At 36.7% G+C, this 24545-nt stretch overlaps 1 protein-coding gene across 1 annotated transcript in view; it reads right to left on the reverse strand.

Moving 5' to 3' along the window:
• LOC129754543 (uncharacterized) overlaps nucleotides 1-24545 on the reverse strand; it is a 272344-nt gene that overhangs the window by 104123 nt on the left and 143676 nt on the right. The gene's annotated exons all lie outside the window — the stretch shown is intronic.

Below are 24545 nucleotides of genomic sequence, written 5' to 3' on the forward strand. Positions count from 1 at the left end.
GGTTTATTTTAAAGGTTGCAGTTTCAGTGACACGTAATAGTCAACAATTTTTTCTGTGTATTTTCTTTGCCACAACCGCGGCGCTTTGCACTTTAAATCATCCAGAAAATACAAATAAGATAGAAATGAAGTTGGTCTTTGATTTTTGGTTTCAACTATTCTTAAACTTCATGTTTTACTGACATGATAAGCAGCTAAGTATGTCATGAAAAAAATTATGACCATTTAAAAACAAAAAATCTGAATTCATTGAAAAATATTTAAATATGAAAGACTCTGATTGCTAGTGCTTTTATCAATTTCATGAAATGTTTTTGCAAAGGTTATATAAATCAAAAAATTCCCTACCTGTGCAAAGTAGTTTTTTGAGATTTTTTATTCTCATGGTTACACAGCTTTCAAGAAGGGTCGCAGCAAGCCGTGCTCGAGAACGGTCGCGTTTTCTGCCAATTTCACTCTCTCTTTTCATTAACTTTAACTGTACACTTTGTGTGCAGGGAAAATGATACAAACACCTAAATATAGTAATATTCATTAGAGTTTTTGTTGAAAGACGGCGAACCAGCTCGATGTGTGTTTGCGGCATTTCATTTACGCATCTGGAAACATCCTTTGTTAACAATTTTAATGTTCTCTATTTTATTCAATATTATGAGTTTTATTTTCATGATTGCAGTTATTTAAAAAAAAATCAAGGAGTTCGGGTTCGCCCGGCACTTGTCGAGCAAGGACGTGTTTGAGTGTCCGACTCCCACGCGACTTATTTGTATTTAAAAGTTTTAATTATTTAAAACATTGATTTGTACTCTTTGAGCATCAAAGGTCTCAAGACTTCTAAAATGTGAGGCAAAGGAGAGCAAAGAATCAAAGAGTTTTCAAAAACAATTTACGAAAATTTGTGTCTAAATATTAAAGAAAATTCATTTTCATTTTAAGTTGAAATCTCTTTGCTTCAACAGGGATAACGTTTAGGGAAAAGAGCTAGTTTATCAAAGAAGAAATTTGGATGGTATTGATTTGCCTTCAATATTTTATTCGATCCATTTTGTTGGACGTTTATCAAATGCCTCATAGAAATAGGAGTTTCCTTAGGAAATGTCTAGGAGCATAGGAGGTGTAGGAAAATCATGATCGCACCATTTACCAAAATGGATCCTGATCTTTACCTTTCACCAACTAACACAACTCCTTCCTTGGATACTTGAATATGGATTCGCAGACGTATAGACGGTTTCCATAGTTGATGATACTAGCTTATCTCTGGTTCTGACTATTTCTAAAAAAAAAAGTTTTTGGAGTATGCAGGAGTGAGAGGTTGCTAGTTGAACTTGCAGAGTATCTAACTAACAATCCTTCCCTTTTCCCCATTGACTACTAGGACGTGGCCGGCGCCGTTATTAATCAGATAAATCATATAAAAAAGGGAGAGCATCAGTTTTGTAAAATGAGAATGGCTGCTAATCCCAAGCACCATTCTTTTGGACTTTGTGCAAAACAGGGATGCTTTTCTCCGTGGGGTTTTTACGGAGCCGGAGAATTTCAACACCGCACTATTATTGCCACGAACTCTCCGGAGAGATTGTTAGTTTTTCACCACTCTCTATCTGCTTTCGAAAATCTCGAGTGTCATAACACTAATTCAAACTCGCACCGCCACCAGATCCTCACATTAGAGCATGAATGTTCACACCGTAGAGCACCGTGGAGTGGCACATTTCCTCACCGGCGAGAATCACCTGCGTTTTTTGGTGACTTGGCTTTGCCGAACGTAAGGCAAGCTGGAAGTTGAAAGTAATGTGCTATAAGACGGTAACCATTCCTTAGTCATTCTTACAGGTGTTCGTCAACTGATCGTTTTGAGTGATACATCAGTTGATCGATTTATTTTGGTTGATGTAAAAAAACCTCCCAAAACATTTGTTTTTAATTCGAAAAATCACTTCGCTCAAAAACATCATATTTTTTCTAGGATTTTTACCACTCATTTTTTCCTTTAAAACCAATTTATGAACGCTGTATAATAAGGTTAAAAAATGTTGCAATCTGATGAATACGAAACCTTTTTTTACAAAAATCTTTATTGTACGTGCATCTTAAACTACATATGTATCATTAAAAACTTGGCCCGAACTTTAAAAAAAGTTGTTATGATTAAAAAAAATAGGTTTTCTTTCACAAAATAAACATTTTTCATTTATAGAAATCTTAAATATGAGATGACAGCAACGGATATGTAAATTTTTCTTTTTCAGATAAACAAACTTTTTCTTTGTTACCAGTCCAATTGGAATTGCCCCTTCAAGTATACTATCACACGAAATACCCCTTAATGTATACAATCGCCTGCAATGTTTTCGTTTTCAATAATTGGATCGTTCGGTTTTCTCGGTGGTGAATGTGGGGAGCTCATAAGAGCTCTCATTCTCACGCTCGTTGGTGTTGAATTTTAAACTCCTCTCCAGTGGTGTTAGCTAAACATCTCCGTGGTGAAATTCAGAGAAACTTCGCGGGGATTAAGAAAACCCGCACCGCGGAGATTCTCCGTGGAGAAAATGCATGCCTGGTGCAAAATTGATGGCCTCGATTAATCACGGAGTAGCAACCATTGGCGACGTGGAACTTGTTCTGCTTAGCCACGCCAGCGATCATGGAATTCGAAATGTATAGTTTGAAATCAAATGTTAAAAATACTTCATTCCTCTAAAATCGATTTAAAAACAAAAACCTGTAAATTAAGCATTTCGAGTTCAATGATTAAAGGTGGATATGAGTAGTTAAACAAGCTAAGCTAAGCTAAGCTAAGCTCATGGTTACACAGCTTTCAAATAAGCTGTCAAAAGCAAAAAAAATCAAAAAAATATTTTGAAAAAATATGTATAGGTAATATCGAATATCTATTCTAAGATACAAGATAGATTTGTGCTTTCTTCACATGAATTGTGCTGCAAGATATAAGAAATACTTTTCATTCAAAGTTATATTTTGTGGAACTTTCTGTAATCTCTGGCGATTTTTGAATGAAAAACTTTGTTTTCCCATACAAATTTTCAAAATTGTTGCGCAAATTCAGGACTGGATGGATCGCTTCCAAACATTTTATTGCTATTTCTGGCAGCAAAAACAACTCTAAAAAGTTATGGGAGGTGTAAAAATTTAGGAATTCAAGAATATTTCGAACATCTATTAGTTTATAATATGTTATAGATCAGAATAGGAAAATTTATTTCATTTCATAAAATTCATAATACATGTTCAATGTTTGGTTCATTATTTTCGGAATAGAGAATTTTTTTTTAAAAGTGTTCAACCGTTATTGAAATTTTGTTCCACATTCAAATTTGAAATTATCACCTCAATTTTATTGCAGGATTGGGGAACTAGGAACAAAATGCGCAGAGCGGGCAAGATGCGCCACCATCAGTATTTCACTAATCAAACATTTTTAAATATTTCTGAAAACGCCAGTTTGTTCTATTTACACTTTTATGCGTTCATAAGCATTTGTGGACCTTCTAAGTTTTTATATCACGTAAATTTGACAAAAAAAAACGAAAACAATTTTTTTTAGGAGTTTTTCTTGCAATTTTCCAACTTTCCTCGTAAGGAATTACGGCATCTAAAAGCAAAAAACCACCTGTCACCTGTTTTTATAATGAACATGGGTCTTCAAATTCATCAAAAAACAAAAAAAAATCCTAATTCAACAATTATTTATATTATTTGAGCGATTTTAAATGAAAAAGGCTAGGCAGGGCAAAGCGCGCAATGTCCTCTTATATTTAAGAATGTTTCATATTTGTTTAAATTTATTTACAATTTTCATCACAATACTTTAAAAGAAATTCATATGTTAAATTGGCAAACATAACTTTAATAATATTTGGGATTCCTGAATTTCATAAAGATTTAATTAACTTTTCACAACGATGTCGGTATATCTGGCAACACTGCGCGTAGCAATACATTTTTCAATCTGTGAAGTAAAATACAAGTGTTTTACCTGTCAAAAACTTTTTGGGCACTTTATTCAATATACACGTAATAAACGTTTAATGAGGCGTTTGGGTACACACATATGCGCACTTTGCCCCTTACGAAATGAAATCGTACTTTAGAAAGCCTTTCATAATTTAACTACTAAGACTTATATTATTGGTTTAAGTATTCCAGTTTATATATTTATGGTGAAACACAGTCCCCCTTTCAAAACTTTTGTCGAATTTCTGGATTGCATTCTTTATTTACGAATTATAGAAGATTCTTCTTAACATGGGCATTATACCCCCAATTTTCCTAAACATAAAAAAACTTCATAACGATGATTTCGAAATGATAACACAGAATCAGACATCCTTCGAAATTTTTTTTTTTTCAGACTCACATGTCGGATTGAAAATAAATAATTGAAAAAAAGGACAAACATCCAATGCTAAAAACTATGGGTCAAAATTACAATTTTTTAATGGAGAATTATGATACAAATAGGGATTGAAATTTGAAGAATTCGGGAATGAGATTTAGAAACCGTTCTTATTTGAGGTCTGCAATCAATAGACAGTTTAGACCATATGCGGGCCACAAAACAATTTTTTCTTTAGTATTCAAAGCAAACGAATACAATTTAATTTTTAAAGATGATACACATAAAAATGAAAAAAATTCATAAAAATTTTTCTAATCAATCAAGTTTAGATTTATTTCAGTGAAATTGACATAATTTCAATGATTTGGAACGAATTCTAACGAATTCGTTCTCAAATAATTAAAAAATCCATTGAATGATTTTCAAATGTACATACATAAGTTATAAGCTGTCAGAAAAAAGGATGAGTTATTTTAAAACGGCAAACATACTGCATTCGATTTTCCATATGTGTCAGGTAGATATGAAGTTTTTTCTTAAAGTGATCTTAAATTTTTTTTATTCATCCATTTCATGTTCAATATTGTGAAATTACAATGAAATCACAGTCCATTTAATCGTCTTCCTAATTTTACACTCTACTGTCTTCAAATTCTGCATTTAATTTTTCTTGACTTTCATAATAGTTAACCACAAACAAAGGTTTTTCTAAGGAACTTGGACATTCGCTTTTTTATTTGAAAATATCTCGTAATTCGTCCGTACCTAACCAAAATGGTTGAAATTTCATTGTTCTTTTTTTAATTTTCCATTACATCTAACTTGGATTTGATCAGGCACCTTGGAAAAATTTTCATAAATGACAAAAAAAAAGATTTTTGTTAAATAGTTTGAATTTGATAAGGGAAATTACTGTTTGTTTGGTTTATTTTATTTTTCAAGTAAACTATTCTATTCTATTCAATATTTTTTATTTATAGAGAATTTTAATCAACTTGGTCATTCGTCCTCTTCAGAAAAGTTTACATTTTTAACTTATGTCTAGAGTTTATGGATAATTTTAGTACTTCTCAAGAATTGTAGTAGGTTGTCCTCGTTGAGCACGTTCAACGCCCTCGATACGTCATGATCGATTTCACAGTTCTGTCGTTCTGTCCCATATAACCTGCATTTTTCAACTAAACTGTAGAACAAATAATATACTTAGATTTATATTCAAGTAAATTTCTCTTTAACAAGATATGTGAGCGAGAAAATAGATGTAGTTAAAAACGAGAAGAACGATACTTAAATAATTAATTATTTAGTTAGATATGCATCTTTAGAACGTTGCCAATTTAAAGCAAGTTAAATTTCATAATTATGCATTATTCTGTTAATGTTCATGAAAAAATAAGAAAATTGGAATATTTACTGGGAATGGTTTCAATATTTTATAAACGATTTTGAAAATTTTAATATTAATGTTTGAAAAAAAAAATGCCATTTAAAAACATAACTGGTTTCACAAATAATTGTAGTTCCTATACAAATTTTAATTTAAAGTTATTTCGTTATTTTCAAAGATTTGTTGCTTATTATTTTAAAAATATTGGAATGAACGAAAAATTAAACAGCGATAAACCAAAACGAAAGTTTTTAATGCTTTTTAAATTCTGCGTGTGAATATTCGAAATAATTTCGTGAAAAAATTTACATAGATAAATTCTTTTTTTTACATAATCATTTTATTATTCTGAGGGATTTCGTAATTGGTGAGGCCTTCCAAAGCACCTCATAATTCAAACTGGTTCCCAACGATCGCTTGAAAGCTCTCCACGGTTGGAATTGAAAGTGGTTGCCATTGGTATTTGTTTATTTGTGTAAAACATCAACGGATCTCATGTTGATCCTAATGATAACTTAATAAAATAATGAGTTTAAAACTAGTTAAATCTACAAAGTTCTCGAAACCATTAAAATTTTTCTTCGGAAATTAGTCCTTGAAGCGTCGAAGTCGAAGTACTCGGCGAAGCGGTTGAAAGTTCTCAAAATTCCAATAAGAGCGCTGTTGGCTCCGTAGTTATTCAGCCGGATGGGAACATAGAGCTGTAGATTTTGGTTCCTTAATCCTCGGGGTCGCACACTGAGAGGAATAGCCTCCAGCAGCATGGGAGCGTCAATCCTCGACGCAAGAAGAACCGCTACGACTAGAGCACGTGCAGCGTTACGACGAATTTGAAGCGTGTCTAAATCGATTAGGCGGCAACGGTTTTCGTAACTGAGTAAACGAAACGGATCTAACCAGTTCAAGTGTCGCAGGGCATATCGTATGAAACGCCGCTGGATAGCCTCAATTCGTTCAGCTCCGTTCTGGTAAAATGGGCACCAAACTGCAGATGCATATTCAAGCGTTGAGCGAACTATGCTGCAGTACAAGCTTTTTAGGCAGTACACATCTTTAAACTCCTTTGTTACGCGAAATAAGAAGCCAAGACTTCTAGACGCTTTATCGACGATGTAATTCGTATGAGTCTTAAACTCCAGCCGATGGTCTAGGATAACGCCCAGATCGTTGATGTGGTCCACCCGGGCGATGATTTCGTTCCCAAGAGTGTACTCTGCGTGAAGAGGGTTCCGCTTGCGAGAAAAAGAAATGACCGCACATTTGCTGTGGTTCAGAGGCAAGCAGTTGGTGTCACACCAGTGAGCGAAGGTGTTGACCTGCCTTTGCAAGATATCGATATCGTCTTGGCCATTGATGGTGTGGAAAAGTTTGAGGTCGTCGGCATACGCAAGTTTTGGGCCGTCCAAGAGAGTGAGAACATCGTTAAAATAGATGACAAAAATTATCGGTCCCAAGTGGCTACGCTGGGGCACACCTGAACAAGCGGAGAATTGTCTTGAAAAGTAATTTCCAATTTGCACTGATAACTTTCGTCCCGTTAAATAGCTTCGAAACCAGTCCAGTAGCGATCCACAGAATCCTAAGCGTTCGATTTTAGCAATAGCAATATCGTGATTTACTTTATCGAAAGCAGCAGACAGATCAGTATAGATGGCGTCAGTTTGTGACTTCATGGTGAAGCTATCTTGCACGAACGATGTAAAAGTCAACAAATTTGTTGTCGTGAATCGTTTCGGCAGAAATCCGTACTGATCGTTGGAAAGGTATTGTTTTGAGGACGAGAAAATCGGGTCCAAAACAACCAATTCGAACAGTTTGGCTATCGAACAAAGAGCTGATATTCCGCGGTAGTTGTTCACATCTTTCTTATTTCCCTTTTTGTGAACAGGGAACAAGTAAGCTTCTTTCCAGAGTGAGAGAAAGGTTGCGTAGTCCAGCGAGGCTCGAAAAATATGTCAGATGGGAGTCAGCAAATGTTGCATGAAACGTTTCAAGAAGATAGCTGGTATCCCGTCCGGACCCGTAGATGATGAATTTTTAAGCTTTGCTGTCGCCTTTAAAATGGCTGCGTCATCGAAGGCAATACCGTTTAAGGAAGAGTCTAGAGGTGTGATATTTCCTACAGCCATATCCAGTTGCTCTGAGGAAATGGACCCAGTTGTGAAAACGCTAGAAAATCTCTCAGCAAAGAGGTTGCATATTTCAAGATCGGTGTTCGCTGTGTGGCCGTTCAAAAACATTTGAGACGGAAGCCCAGATTCTTTCCGCTGATTTTTAACGTACTTCCAGAAAGATCTCGGGTTGGTCTTAAAATTACGCTGTAGTCGGTGGAGATAGTTCTGGTAGCAACGCCTACTGCTTTTTTTGTACGCCGTGTTCAGCTTGCGGTATTCTTCCTTTGTGCAGAGGGACTTGTGCTTGCTGAAGTTTCGAAGAGCACGGTTTTTTGCCGTCTTCAGTTGTCGCAACTGATTAGTGACCCAGGGAGCTCGTGGGTTGGAGGGTAAGCTACGTTTCGGAACATGGTGGTCAATTATATAGTTCAGTATATTTGAAAAAATCGCAGCGGCTGCATCGGGATTAGACATATCGAGCTCGTTCTCCCATTCGATAGAATCCAGGACGGGTGAGATAGCTTCGTAGTCGACGTTTTTGAAGTCCTGGTAGAAGGGAGCGGTTTCCTCTATAGGAGCGTTAACTCTAGTGACATCGAGTGAGACCACTAAAGCCGGGTGATGGGAAACAACTTTAACAAGAGGAGCAGGAGCTAAATCTATAGTCGGATTCCTGAAGCCTTCGTTTATAAAGCAGAGGTCTAGCATACGGCCGTTTTCGTTTTCAAAGCTGTTGATCTGGCGAAGAGTCGCGGTACTCAAAGAGTCCAGGAAGATGTTGGAAGGAGCCGAGAAATAGGAGCGCATAGGATCTGGGAACAAAAAGCCGCCATTGGAAGGGCACCATTTCAAGCCAGGCATGTTGAAATCACCGATAACAAGTATGTCATCTTCGGGAGAGCAGATTGAGCTTACTTTGGATAGGCACCGCGAGAAAGACTCAGTTACAAGCAGGTCACTAGAGCGATCGGGAGGCACGTACACTACGCATAAGTACAATTTCCGGTCACCGAGATCAATGCGGATCCAAAAAAGCTCCAAATCGTCCCAGGAACTGTCTTCGATAAGCTGAGCCGGGAGTCTAAAGTTGACAGCAAGTAAAACTCCGCCTCCAGTTGACTTTTTGCTGTTCAGGGGATTTCAATCGCAACGGAACACTGCATAATCTGGGCCGATAATTTGACTGGATAAGGTGCGGTCATTTAGCCATGTTTCTGTAAAGGCGATGATTTCATAGCAGGAGCATGACGTGGCAAGGAGGTAGTCAACCAGACAGGAATTGATACCACCAACTTTCTGGTAATAAACATTGATGGGCTCGGATGTATCGGATGCAGAACGAGAACGAAGATCCCTGGAAATGCAAATTTCATCACGAGGAGAAGGACAGTTCAAAGTAGCGTACTTGCCTTAAATCTTAGGCTGGAGAACCCCTTCACCACAGATGAACTCAGAGCCGGGACGACTGTGGTCGCTGGCAGGAAACGGCGCGACTGAGTCGAAGGGCTCAGAGGTCTCCGTAGTTCCTGATACGTTGCGTCCCGGTGCTGGATGCCCAGTAGATGTAGCGGAGTCAGAGTCAGGTATAAAGAAACCAAATATCAAAATTTTATCAAACAATGCCTTTCTTAACCCATTCGAGACGGAGGCCTTTTCACGACATTCGAACTCATAGTACTTTACTGTTAGATAACTTTTATGTCGTTTGATTTTCATTTAAACCATTTCCCAACACATTTTGCCTCACATTTGAGGATTCCATTGGTATAAGAATATTATTTTTCTGAGCAATAGTAAACTCACAATGACAGATTGTTCTGACAAAGGCACAAAAATTCCATTGCACACACAGTGTGCAATCGGTCTCGAATGGGTTAAAGCACAGGTAATATGTCAAATATCGCACGAAGAAGAAGAAATATAAAGTTTTTTTTTATGTTTTTTTTAAACCAAGAGAAAAAATTATATTGTTATTCTGCAAAAGGCTTTGCAGGCCACAAAAAGACGGCTGCGGGCTACACCTGTGAATTCTATGAATCGTGATATATATTTTTATTTTTCATTACTTTTTTTAAATTTAGGTAGCATCATAACAAGCCCAAAGAAAATATTTTCTACACGTCTCCTGCTCTATTGACACGCTTCGGTGAAGACATTTCTGGCAGTGAAGTATTGGATGTTTCAAAATCAGCCGAGTAGTCCAAAGAGCGATTTGGGTGAATTTGGCAAGCATGCGAATGTAATTTCGGTTCAAAATTTGTTCAATTTTTACCCCTTCGTGGCGTTTAAATACAATTTTCAAATACAATTTACAAATACAATTTACAAATACAAATACGGTTTTGTTGGACCGCAGCCGTTTTTATTTTGGATTTTCAAAAACAAAGTTCCGAATTAAATTGATAATTTCAATCAAGCATGCAAGAATAGCGAATTGGTAGATCATATTAGAACCTCCAAACTCTGACTTTTATTTTTTTTACGACTAATTATGCTTTCACCGATGGTTGAAAGTTACATACTTTTGGGAAATACGGTTTTTTAAATTGTTGATTTTCGATGAGTTCTTCTGTTTATTAGAGCATTCAAGTTCCTTTTTGTATTTCTCATGGCTGCAAAAGAAAAACAGATTCGGCATAAAATTTCAAAGATTTTAGGATTTATTTTCGAAATTTTTTATTTGCTACACAAACATATTAATGTAAAGAAACTGTAACATAAATAATCAGAGTACAACAAACTAAAAATTATCACGTTTTTTATGCAAGAAAAGCAAAAATATAATAGCAACATCTCGGCCACCAAAACGCTCTTTATGAGCAAGGTTTTTTTTTGTATATAAACGAACACAATCACATACAGGATCTCAATGAAACTTGATGTTTCCTCGAAGAGATTGTTTTTTAATTAACTATAAGCATACATCTTCAGAGGATATGATGGCTAGCATTTTAAAAATGCTAAAACCACCAACCTACAGAATGTGTACTTTGTACGCCGTGACCGGGATTCGATCTCATGACCGTTGGCTTAGAAGACTTGTAGGCTATCCTCTACGCCACGGATTGCGGAGGTTGCCGAAATCACAGAAAAATCTGTAATTGAGGAAATTTTCATCACAGAACACAAAATTTTGAAAAATCCACAGATTTCACAGAACTTTAGAATTTTGAATGGATTTCCAATTTTTTGTTTGTTTAGATTATAGTCGTTTTAACATCTTCATGTCATTCGCGACTTATATAACGTTGCAGTTGGCGCACAGTAGACTGCCCCAAATTTGTATGGGAAGTTTCAAGCTTGTGAAATGTTATGCGCTGCAGGCTTAAATTGATCCTAGGCCTAGCACAAAGTCTAATGCCAAATTTGGGCCAGATCGGATCACACGGGAAGGGGTCGCTCAACGAGCCTAAAGTTTGTATGGGATTTTGAGACATTTTGTTCGGGAGGAACATGAAAATCCAATTTTTCATGAATAACTTTGGTCCCGATTTCTGTTAAAACCGCCTCTTAAAGCCTAAACTATGACAAATATTTCATCCGAAGACTGCATTTCAATTCGAACTTTGATAAAAAAGTTATTAGACTTCAAAAATGGGGTAACTTTTTTCAGGGTGATATTCATCACTGTTAATGCTGCGTCAAAATGTTTGAAGCAGTGTCTCTCATTAATAGTAATGAATATCATCCTTAAAAAAGATAGCTATTTTTTAAGCTTAAAAACTTTTTTATCTTAACTCGAATCGCAATTCTGTCTTCGGACGAAATATTTTTCATAGTTTAGGCTTCAAGAAAAACCATTTTCAAAAGAAATCGGCCGAAGGGGACCAAAGTTATTCATGCAAAACTGGATTTTCATGTTCCTCCCGAACAAAATGTCTCAAGATCCCATACAAACTTTAGGCTCGTTGAGCGACCCCTTCCCGTAGTCCAATCTGGCCCAAATTTGGCATGAGACCATGTACTAAGCCTTAGGATCAATTTAAGCCTGCAGCGCATAACTTTTTCAAATGTCGGGTCATTTGGGGCACTCTAGCGCAGAATCATTGAAAAACATATCCGGTATAACTGTGATCGATGTTTACTCTTGGGTTCGAACTCGCGGACATCGGCTCAGGAAGCAACTGACTTGCCAACTGAGCTGTATCACAAGCCTACAATTTAAAAAATTATAACTTTTTTGGCCAATATAAAATTTAGATTTTTACTTTGAATTAAATAAGTATGATAAGAGTGGTAATTTTAATTGATTTTACCAAACCTAAATGTAAAAAAGACCCAATTTATCATGAATTCTAAATGAAATTCAAGGAATTAGCATCACAGAAAACCAGCACAGAATTTATGGGTAAAATCACTGAAAGTCAAAATTTTTTTTCTCAAAAACACTTAATTTTATTCGGCAACCTTGCCCATGAAACGGTTCTTCCTACGGCCCTGATTTTGACGCGCTGTTTATAATAGTGGTTGGATCTGGAATTTTTCAACAGCAATTTGTTTTGAAATTTTCGCGTTTTTTCAGCGCTCGTAAAATTTTATTAAATTTATTGTTTTTCAAGTGAAAATACAGACGGAATTTGAGGAAAACATTACCATAGGATAGCCAGGAGTGATCATCACAAGATGATGTTAAAGGATACGGTCTAAAACGAGGATATTTCGTTTTATAGTGCTTTTGATTTTGCATAGATTCGGTCACGGCGGTTCATTTTTGTGATTATTCTTCGATGGCTCTAGTTTCTCCAGCTAGTTTGTTTCGGTCTGAAGGCTAATGGTTTACACCTAGTTGGGCACTATAAAATAAGTGTCGATCTGGGAGATTTTGGAAAGTTAACGATCATAAAATAATTGAACAAGGAGTTCTTCAATTGTGAACGAAGCCAAATGATGGGAAACTATAGGAAAATGAAAATTGCTTTTTTGTTTCCACATGTTTTGCGTTTGAATGGTGGGAGACTGCTTTGATTGTAAAATTGATGAATGTGATTTTGAAATGGAAGTTTGGAATACTTGATAAAGCGAATTCTTAACAGAACGGAAAAAAGAAGCACAAGCGTAAAAGTGTAGTGCGGGCTAGGCTTGTTTTACACATGTTGCAGCTACCAAGGTTCACAAGGTCGTATCAGAAGTGGATTCAAACTGGTTCAAACTTGTGTCAACGGAAGTGATAAACTGGTTCTCATATATTCAGAAATTATCGGTACAAGTGCTGATTGCTGTTGACATCGTTGAATGATCCGCTACAAGTGGAAACACCAAGGGATTGCAGTGGAGAGAGAATTCTTTGCATTTGGAATGGTAATGATCAAAATTCCACAAAGCTTCACAAATTGCAACAATTTGCAACAATTAGCACATTTTCACTCTCTCTGAGCACCGTTTCCTCTCATTTTAACTTAAACCTTCTAATTCTCTCTCACAAATTGCCACAAATTACCACAAATTCAATCATTGGCTTCACAATTTGTGTGATCATTGACGATGATTCTCCGTTTATCTCAGTCCCCTGGGAAACACACTTCCTACTTCTACATTTGGTGAGTTCGTTCCATGATATTTCTTATTCATAATTACTGAACTGATGTTGAAATCCGGAAATTTCTACATTAGAATTCTTAAGTGCCTAAGAAATTAGGAAGTTCTGATAATTGATTTATGAAGAGACGTGAGTTGATCCCGCCTTTTGTGGAGAACGCAGGGGAGGTTTTTTTTATTGAAGGATACCAACGTATGGCCCAAGTGATGTGCAGTGAATGAATTTATAAAAAATACAAACAGGGCGAAGACTTTCGTTTAAATTGTCTAAAATAGGCCTTTGGAAAACTAAATCAATAAAAAATTGAAAAGTTAGTTTTTTAAAATAAATATTGGAGCTTCGATGTGCAGCGTACTTTGATTTTCTTTTAGCTCATTTGTTGTGGTTATTACTCTTTCGTGCACGTACATTGGTCGGTATAAAATACTAGGCTGCTGCGGTTAGTTTTAATTTTTTTTGTATCAGAAAAATATGCAGCTTTCTGTGTGGATTGCCGAATAACTGCTGAAACCATTTGGTAGCTTAAAGATAAGTATCCTTTCATTTCATTACTTCTTTATGAAAATGTATTTATAAAATAGCTTAGGGAACATCCATAAATGACGTAGCATTTGTGGGGGAGGGGGGGAGTTTGACTTTGTGTGACGATGTGTGACGTGAGGGGGGGTAGGGGTTCAAGTAAAGCTACGTATCTTTAATTAAATATCGAAAAAAAAATCAAAATTGAGCAAAAATATGCCTAATTCAATCCAGCTTGAACATGTAGCTTTTGACTCCTACTGCCCGACTGTTTTCAAACGTATCAAGGAGCGTACATGCAAGAAATGCAATTTATATTTTGCTTCAAATGTTCTCCAAAAGGAGCATAGTAAAATCCACAAGGCCCCAGCCTCGGATAGAAAGATTCGTCCAAAGCGAATTGTAGGCAAAAGAGGACACGAACTGCTGGTCATCACTCCGGAGGACGATAGAGAGTGGGTGGAGGCAGCTGACATCGCAGATGAAATTATTCCAGCCGAACAGACGATGGAGGAAAGCTGCCCAACGATTTCATTGAACTCCAGAATGGAGATAATTTGAACCGAAGCAACTGATTGAATACTTAAATAGGTACTAGCTATCCTGTTTGTTGAAAGGTAGCGTGATTTTTTTTGACTGATTGATATGCTTTTTTAAACTTCCATTTATAACTTCTTTCCCTTTTTTTGTTATTTTTTGTATTATTCTTGCAAAATGCTGAAAATAAAAATAAAAATTAAAAACTGATTTTTAAAAATGGGGGGGGGGGGGGGTCATTAAAGCTACGTTATTATCTAGGGGGGGTATATGACTTTGTGACGAAATGCTACGAGGGGGAGGGGGGGGGGTATAAAAAAAGCTACGTCATTTATGGATGTTCCCTTAACTCTATTATTGGGGATTATTAGGGGGGGAGGGCAGGGCATCAAACAAGCGGAAAACTGATATACAATGGATTGTGGGTTCAAGCCAGCCGGAGTATCTCGGCAAATTTGGAATCATGAGTAGGATACTTAGGTACCTTTTCAGGATACTTTATTTGTTTCGAACAGTTTGAAGGGAGTGAGATGAGTCAAACATGTCCCAAGCCAGTGGTAACGGACCCCTTGGTTGTGCTGCAATTATTGTTGATGAGTTAAGCATGAACAATATTTGAATGTGCGATTGAGACTTCCCGTACCGACTCGGATCGAAAGATCTATCAGCCACTGGTGGGTTCTCATACATACATACATACATACAGCAATTTGTTTTGAAATTTTCTTTATGTTTCGTTTTGTTCTACAGAAGTTACACTTGATGGATACCGCGAACTGAAACTAAATTCAAAATCTGACATCAAACCCCGACTCAGTCCAGAAATCGCAAAAATGTAAAAAATTGTTTAAACAGTTCTCATTCTCAAATATTTATGTAAGCGGTACATTATAGAAACATGGATGATTTTGACCAAAACAGCGTTATTTAGAAGCTAGCAATAGCAAAAATGATTTTCTTCAACAAAATTTCCCTTCATGGATTCGTTTCAAGGCTGTTTATGTAGGTACATCAAAAAATGTTTGCGTAAATTTAGGGGTTTTGATAGTTAAAAACTTATGGCCCGCGTGAACTAAGTTTCATATTCATGAGATTTAATTTTTGTGTCCCTGTTACAATATGTGTTCGTTGAATTTAGGTCATTTTGAATACAGATTGTTAGACTCCAATGAAAATTCGCAATAAAATTTATAAGGGGCTTTATCATAGTTGTAAAGATCAGCAAAACAGTTGGAAATCAATACATTGTAGAAACTAGAACGGTAGAACATCAGAAAACATCGTCCCACATTGATACGGAAGGATTAAGGGGTCTCAAAATTTATGACTCTTCTCTACAGTGCACCATAAACTTGTCTTGTTCATAGCCTGGGTTGACTATAAAACGGTGTCAAAAAGGCATCTCCCGGTTGCCAATCGATGGGTTCAACAGAACGCACCAAGTCAGACCAGACTTAAATTTGAGCAAACTGCGCCGATTGGCACCGTCATTGGTGTCGATAAATAAATCAACTGGTCCTTCTGGTCGTGTCTGGTGGGTTCTTCCGAGGCCAGTTCAAGTGGTGATGGGGACCAAACGATGGTTCCTTTACGGGTCGTCGTCATCGTCTCGCAAGGTTGGGATATTCACGCACCACCATAACTCTTCCTCGATAGCTGAAGCTAAGTAACGTTCCAAGAGAATCCGTGAGCGACAGTCGCTGGACATCATGCGTAAAACGATGAACAGGCTCGTGCAGATTGCGGATCGGTCAGCAGAGTAAAATGAATTGGCATGTGGTGCGGTATCCTGGCGTGAGAGAGTTTAGCGCAAGCAGTTGGAAGGAACGAGTTTTTCTGTTGAGCGGTCATTTGTAGGGCTTGATGAATGAATGGGATGGACGGCTGTGAAGAATAAGCGGTGTCAACTGACCTGATTTACGGTGTTTAATTTAGTTTTTGGTGATGTTAGAAAAGCGTTTTGCTTAAAAATTTCTTTTCTACATTTCAACTGTATCAGAAAACTTCAAAATTCACATCCTATTTCAAAACATAGAGATATATTTTACAAACTTATCTAATTTTTTATTTTTAAAAAGTTGTAAATTTGAAACAAGCACAATTTAAATTAAATAAAAAATCAGATTCAAATCCTCTATCAAAACTGGCGAGTCCATATCATAAAGTAAACAAGTGTCAAATGTGTGTGTGATGATTCACTTTACACTCACAATAAGTCAAAACATTGTCCATACAGTAGGATAGATGAGGGCATAATGGCCACCTTAAGGAAAATGCTTATCTAACCATAGAGAACAGCTGTAATATATGAATTACATCATTGTTTCGTGTTCAGACACTCAAATAGTAGAGGCATCACTGTACAGGCATAATGAGAAACCCCACAAGGCAGTTTGAGCACCATTAATGAAGGCATAATGAGCGTTTTCTGCCGGGGAATCTAGCAGCGAATTCGACTCGATGAAGTCAACTGATACTGTATTTGTTTTCTCCACTCGTGGAGTGTTCCACCGTACCCGATAAAAACAAACACAAATCCTCGCCAGTGTATTGCTACCTCGCTCACTCACACGCTCTCTCGCAACACTGGCAAAATTATCGGTGGGCCACCGTCCGTAAGCAGAACTCCGACAGGTCAAAACCAGTGCAACACCGTCCGAATAAACAAACAGTTTGACAGCACCTAGTGGTGCACCAGTGCAACACTAGTGCAACACTCGGCATAAACAAATACGGTATGAGTAATAGAGCTACAGCTTAACTTGAATCGTCTGTCATTTTGGCCTATTGGTTAGATGTCGGAGAGGTTATCAGTGTGCTCCAGTTCGATTCCTGGTCGAGGTGATTTTTTTTTCATTTACCATTCATGATCATTAGGTTTATGTTATCGACCGTTTTTTATGTTTATTCTTAAATTTTTGGCTATTTTTCGGTCTTGGATTTCAATCAAACAACTTTTATTTGTGAAATGCCCGACGTTTCGACCATTTTTGGTGGTCTTCCTCAAGGGTACTGGAATTTTATTAGTTTCAAAAATTACAATGAGCATTGTTAAGAGTCTGGTTTTAAAGAGTGTAAACTCACTTGTCTAATGGTTGTTCTTGTCAGATTTCGTTTTTTTTTCTTTTTTTTTCTCCAACGTTCAGAAGACTGGACTTCGCTGCTCTTCTGTGAATACATATTTGTTATATTTTAATTCTATTTCTATCTACTTTCTCACCGTTAAATTACTTTTTCGATCGGGATTAAAAACCAATTTTTCATCCGATTTGCGATGGCGCACTGTAACTGTCGTTTTGAGTTATGGAATCTATTGTGTGGAAAATGTGGATGGGGTTGGAAGCTGGACTATCTGAGGTAATGAGTGGAAGTTGGTTGGATTGGTTCTTTGCTATGTGTGGGTTTTGTGGTTTGGAACTATTACTATTACTGAATTTTGATGTTGTTCTGACTGATTGTAAAATTCCTGTATAAGTGGTATTGAGTTTAGCTGTATCTGTCCTATAATTTACCGTATTGTCAGTATTGGTAATGTGGCACATTTCCAATACCCGTAATGTTGATGAGTATTTCGCTCTATCAACAATCCTGGTTTTGGTGTGTTCGAACCTATGCTCTGTGTTGATGATATGATCGACCATGGCTGTAGTATCTCCCAATCTCAATTTTATGTCAGTGGTGCTGGTGACTCCGCTCTCCAAAACTTTTTCATATCTGTTTACATCGGATTTGTGCCCATTGGGCGTTTGCTCAGTGCATTAGTATAAGTAAGCCGTTGGGCAAACAACTGTGACAGCCCCATGTTAAATGAATACAAATCGACTGAAGAAGGATATTTTTTGAAGAATTAATGAAAACTATTGAAAAGTTTCTTAAGAACGACACATTTTTTGAAAGCTAGATCATTTTTTGACTTGTTTGTGATTTTTCCCAATTTTTAGTGGAGTTCTTTAACACCAATGAAGACTTTGTACAGGATATGAGCGTTTTTAGTGGAAGCAGGACAAATATTGCTCAAGTTTATTAATCAATTTCGTAACGAAAACTCTTAACTTCATCTTCCTGGTTCTAAATTTAATATGATAGACCCAAAAACGTGAACAAAGGATCTGGGAGAACCGTTTAATGTGCTTCACAATGGTGGTTGGCTTGTTTTTCATTTTTGTTTTGCTTGATTCCCCACTAATATCCAATAAAATAATCACCTTATCGTTTCCACTTGTTAGCAAATGATCCGAAATATACTTTATGAATGTTTTTTAGAGAAATGAAGCATTCATTCAAGGAAAAATCAACATTTTAGTTGAATTTTGCTTTCGCCGCATATGAAAACCTCTAATGTGTGCCCAACAGACCTCTTGTATGTGTCTCAACAAAGTCTCTTTGTGAGTGTGTTGGTGCTCATTCCGATGTAAACCTTCTCGCAATCACGACATGGGATATTGTAGACGATGTTCGACTGTTGAGCTGGCAATATCGGATCTTTGACGATCGGATATAATTTCCCAACGCAATTGATGGTTTTCTGGGCAATTTTAATGGCTGGAAAATCTTTTTTCAGGTCTCGGACGATTCGGCTGGTGAGTGTTGAGATGTAGGTGAGTGTTCGGTAGCTGAAGTTGCTGGTAGATCCGGATTGTGGCCCCTCGGATGTTGTGTTTGAAGATGCTGGTTCCCCGGTTATGTTGTGTGACTGCTGTTGGATTGATGTTGGAGTTTGTGGCTGATGTGAAGCTGATGGTGATAAATTATGCTGTTGCTGATGGTTTTTCGGTAATGATTGCGGAGACTGTGGTGCGTTTGATGCTGCGATGGTTGGTGGTGATTTCTGATTCGGTTGTTGTTGTTGTTTAAGGGTGTTTGATGCTGCGATGTTGTCCCGGGTGGTTGATGATGATTGCTGGTGTTGTTGTAGTTGGTTGTTTGATGCTGCGATGTTATGTTGTGATATGGTGGGTTGGATTATGTTGAGCTGTTTGAACATTCCGTTGATCAGTTTTGATGGATAATCGTTGGATTTTAGATGTTGAAATATTATCTCCTTGCATTGTTTTACTGTTTGATTTGTTGTCAGTTGAGTCACTCGTTTCATGAAGTTGTATGCTACGTTTAGTTTCATTCTTGTGGGGTGGTGGGAGTGGAAATTTAGGAGTCTACCTGATGCAATTGATTTGGCGTACCATTGTGTAGAAATCGTTTGGTCTGCGTTTCGAATTACTAGCGTATCTAAGTAGGGTATTTGGTTTTGGTTTTCTACTCCCATGGTGAACTGTAACATAGGATGATAAGCATTGAACGCATCCAATGTTGTTTGAGTTTTTCCTTCTGGTAGGGCGAGAAGCAAATCGTCGACGAACTTGCGCATGTAGGGTATCTCAAAATCTAGTTTTCCGATCACTGTTGTTATCAGGGTGTCTACAACAAGCTCTGCTAAGATTGGTGATAAGCAACTGCCCATTGCGATTCCTTCTGTTTGCATATAGTAGGTGCTTCTGAACTGGAAATACGAACTTTCTAGACAGAATTCAATCATCTCTAAAAATAGGTCTAGGTTTATGTTGGTGCAATGTCTTATGTTGTCCCATTCCTCTATTAGGTTTTTGGTGACTAGATGATCATGATTGTACTAAACGGTGAGGCGTAGATTCATCAAACAAAGCAATAACGAAATAATCTAGGTCTGTTTGTAGAATTCAAAGAATTAACATATGCTCATACATTATGTTTCTGGTGTTTTGTTTGACGGATGATGTTTTGTTGCTATTAGCCGTATAATGTAACAATAAAAAAAATCAATCATGAATGGTATGTGCAAAAAAAATCCCCTCGAACAGGAATCGAACTCGAGTCTACTGATTACCTCTCCGACATCTAACCAATAGGCCGAATCGTCAACGGATACAAGTTAAGCTGTAGCTCTATTACTCAGTTGACTTCATCGAGTCGAATTCGCTGCTAGATTCCCCTGCAGAAAACGCTCATTATGCCTTCATTGATAGTGCTCTGTTCGCCTCCAGTGATCAAATTAAAGTAAAAACGCGTTTTAAAATTGATTAAAGTGAAAAATCAAAAATTTAATGATGCTGAAAATTGAGAAACAATGTGTAGATCATGTTGCAGTGCGTACATTTCAGATCAAGATGATTTAAAGGTCATAAAAGCTGATTTGGTGGTGCTCAAAAATTATAATATTTTCGTCACTTGAGAACCTAGCTGGTTATTATTTAATATTTCTGTAAAGATAAAAAGGATATTTCTTTTTTGGTGAAAAATTAATACTATAGGTAGTACGAAACAAGTCTTTATGAAAATTTGTTTAAGAAAATACGTACTTATATAGAAAAAAGGAGTGCTTATTATGTCCTGGGTGCTCGTTATGCCCTCATCTCCCCTACAAATAATCAAAGGTTTTGTCAGCTATCGATTTGATAATGACGGATTTTGAAGGAAACTGTGCAAAACTAGTTTTTTCTTTTTCTCTTACATCATCAATATCTCAAAAACGCGTAAATTCTAAATTTCGGAAAAAATAGGTCTAAAAGTACTTTTTGCTGTCAAAATTTTGAATGTCAGATTTTTAGTTAATCTAATATATAGAGATGAGTTGGACTATATATGTTTGTTCGTATGCACCTTATACAAATCCACACCGCTTAACCGATCAGCCTGAAATTTGGTACAGTTATGTATTTGGACTATGGTAAGGTTTTAGTAATAGTTTTGAGCCCCTCCCGCCTAGGAAAAGGGACCCTCCCATACAACTTTCGTTTTTATTCCCTCGAATCAAAAGTCATGGCACCCATTTTGCCAACCGATTTTCGTTTCTTTTGGCAGGGTTGTTTTCACCATCACCATGGGCCGGGTATTAGAAACGACCATCAAGAGTTCACGTGTACTGGACAGCAAATCAAAGCCTGCTTATGATCGAAAATTTGATGGCGAAACTTTTGGCGGGCTTTTTTCTTTCTACTGTTCGTAGCACGGGTCACAAGCACGTGATTCTTGGATGAAATAATGAGCCTACATTATGACTGAATAACAATTTGGACGGAAAGCTGAAAACTAATGAATTGTTTTTTATAAATTCCAGCTTCTGAAACTCAACAATTTCATATTATTGGAAATCTTCATGGACAAAGAAAACGTTATCCAATTCAGAGTTATAAGTTGAAGACTGCGAATTTATAGCTTAAAAATTGATCGTGCATTATCTGAGAAAAAAAAACAAATACAACGCATTAAACTTTATGTAATAAAATCTGAGGTTTTAGATTTATACCATTCAATTTCATTGGTAAATTTATATAAAAACTCATAAAAAAACTAAAACGAATGATATTTAAGATATGTTAATTTGATAATTCTTCACAATAATGAATAGGATAATTGTGCCCAAGGATAGACAAATTGAAATAGAACTCAAATTAAAGATTTTTCATAACATTATAAAATTAAATCTTATGTTTTGAATTCGTTTTGGTTCATCTTCATACCTGAACATGATCACATTTTCAAAAGTGCGGAAATTGCGGTTTCAAGTTCTTGACGGTGAGCCGTTGAATTTTAATACCTTTGAAAGTTATAACATGTACAATTTTGGTTCCTAGATGATTTTTTTTCGATAACTTTAAAAACTTTTAGTGAACATTCAGGAAAAACTATAATAAAACAGTGTGAAACTAAACAGCGACAAAAAGGACATATACAATTGGAAACATCCAAAGTGAGTCTTCAACAAGGTTCAGAAGTCTTTTTAGATATTTCTAAGTAAGTTAAACTTGAATATTCTATTGTGCGGGAAGATCATTCATCTTGAAAAGAAGTATAAACTCCAGGAGAGATATTCATAAGATGGGGAAGGGGAAAGATAAAAATAACAGTTTTTATGTTTGAAGATAAAAAATCTATTAAATCCTAATAAAAAATGTGGTGGATTTTCGTGATAGGATGAATAAGCATACATAGGAAATTATTTCAAATTTCTATCTATACAAACCTCATAACTATGAAATTTTCAATATTATGATAACGATAAACGCAGTTAATAATCTCAATCAAAGCTTTAAAAAGACTTAAAAAACTTACAAAGCTTACATGGCCAAACATGGGTCAAATTTCATATTATGATAAATACAAAGCTTCTAATATTCTAGAAATCAAACGACTCATTTTGATTTATATTTTAAATGAACCCGAGCAAGTCCGGGTAAAATCAGCTAGTGAGCTATAAACAAAAGAAAGTGTCCCATTTCTAAAAGAACTGAGCTTTAGGGGAGAATGGAGAGAGTTGATTCAAATATGTGTTGAGAGCCTACTTGGTTGATTAATTCTACTGAATCAAAGCAATCGAAAGATTCCCTTTAATACAACCACGTTATATGAACCGGTATTGCGTTTTCAATTGATGAATGTGTATCCGCGAGGCTGGGTAAATGTTTGACGTTTTGTAGTTAGAACAAATGTATGGCGGTGTTCAAAAGCTTTCCAAAAGCTCCCTAACTAATCTAAACTTTTATATGGAGGACATGGTGTCGCTAGTGTTTGCTTAATAACTCCCATCGTTTCCCTCCCTTAACATGTTCGTCGCCACGCTCATTTTGGTAGTTTTACTAGCCGGGCCCAAAGAAATTTTCAGAGAGTGAAAGCAAAAAGGGAGAACTCCCATATTTGAAACGTGTGGCGAAGCTGAGCGGTAAACTCAAATAAGAGAGCGTCACACGCTTTTTGATGTGACGGGGCCCCCCAGGAAATACACCCGTTACTCGAATATGGGTGCCGTGGCGACGAACGTGTTAACACGTTCGTCGCCACGCTCATTTTGGTAGTTTTACTAGCCGGGCTCAAAGAAATTCTTGGAGCTGAAAAATAGGGAGGGAGAACTTCAACATTTGCAACGTGTGGCCGGCTAAACTGAGTAAGAGATCGTCACACGTTTTTGATGTGACGGCCTCCCAGGAAATACACCCGTCACCCAGATATGGGTCCAAAGTTAACGAACGTGTTTAATTCTTCGAGTAAGGTAAGCTACTAATAGGTAGCAAAAACCTATCCTTTTTTGGGTGTTGCCTGGTAGTGCTTCATTATTTTTTACCCGATTCTGGGTATTGTCAGGTAAATTATTGTATTGATTTGTATGCTTAGATGACACACTTTAATACAATTTGTCGAAGTTATCGAGGAAGTTTCCGTTAACGCATATTCGGCAGCTGCTGAATATCTCCAGTTGGAGGTATTTATACCTCTTTCTCCATTTTCACGGCAACCAGAAGGGGTCAGAACACGAATGATGTCCGAAAGCATCAGTTCTCACAAAAAGCTGATTCCTAGAAGATGATGTGCGAATAAAAAATGGAACCTTGTATAAACCGGGGGTCCATCTGTTGTGTTGTTGTGGGTTCATTAGGTTCAAAGCGTGAAAATAAGACCGAGCATTTATCCATCGACTGCTTTTGTAAGCTAAACGTTGTTGGGTCACCACTACAATGCCGAACCAATCACCACTGTTTGTGATTGCTGATTGGTTCGGAAGACTTCTTGGCATTCCAACTTTCGTTCCCTGGATTGACGCTTCCCACGGGAAAGTCAGAATGAATTCGTGTGTTCGGCATACTCAATGATAAAATATTTTAAAGTATAAAAAGATCGACTTACTTTCAGAGATTTTGTAATGAAGAAAACTGATTTTGCTTGGAAGACTCCGTTGAGTAAATTTACCTGAAAAAAGGAAGAATAGAAATAGAAAAAATAGATGTTAGAAAAATAATTGTCAAAATTGTTGAAATCAATAGGATGGTAAACTAGAAACTATAGGTGTTTGAAGATTAATGTTAGATCAACTAAGATCATATGAACTTTAACATGTTTTACAGAATTTTGGTGTTCCGATAACCACATGAAAATAACATTTACTTGGATTTTTTTTCCCTCGAATACCGGTTATCTGCATATCATTCTACAAAATCGTTAACAATCAAAAACGAATACCAACAGTTCCAATCGTTGAAACAACCGTTTATGAATTGATTTGATTCGATTTGAATCGATTTTTTCGCTGTATACGCTCATTTTTCTTCCTGCTGTATTTCGACA

The sequence above is a fragment of the Uranotaenia lowii genome, chromosome 3, assembly GCF_029784155.1.
Source record: "Uranotaenia lowii strain MFRU-FL chromosome 3, ASM2978415v1, whole genome shotgun sequence".
In the NCBI taxonomy this organism is placed as follows: Eukaryota; Metazoa; Arthropoda; class Insecta; order Diptera; family Culicidae; genus Uranotaenia; species Uranotaenia lowii.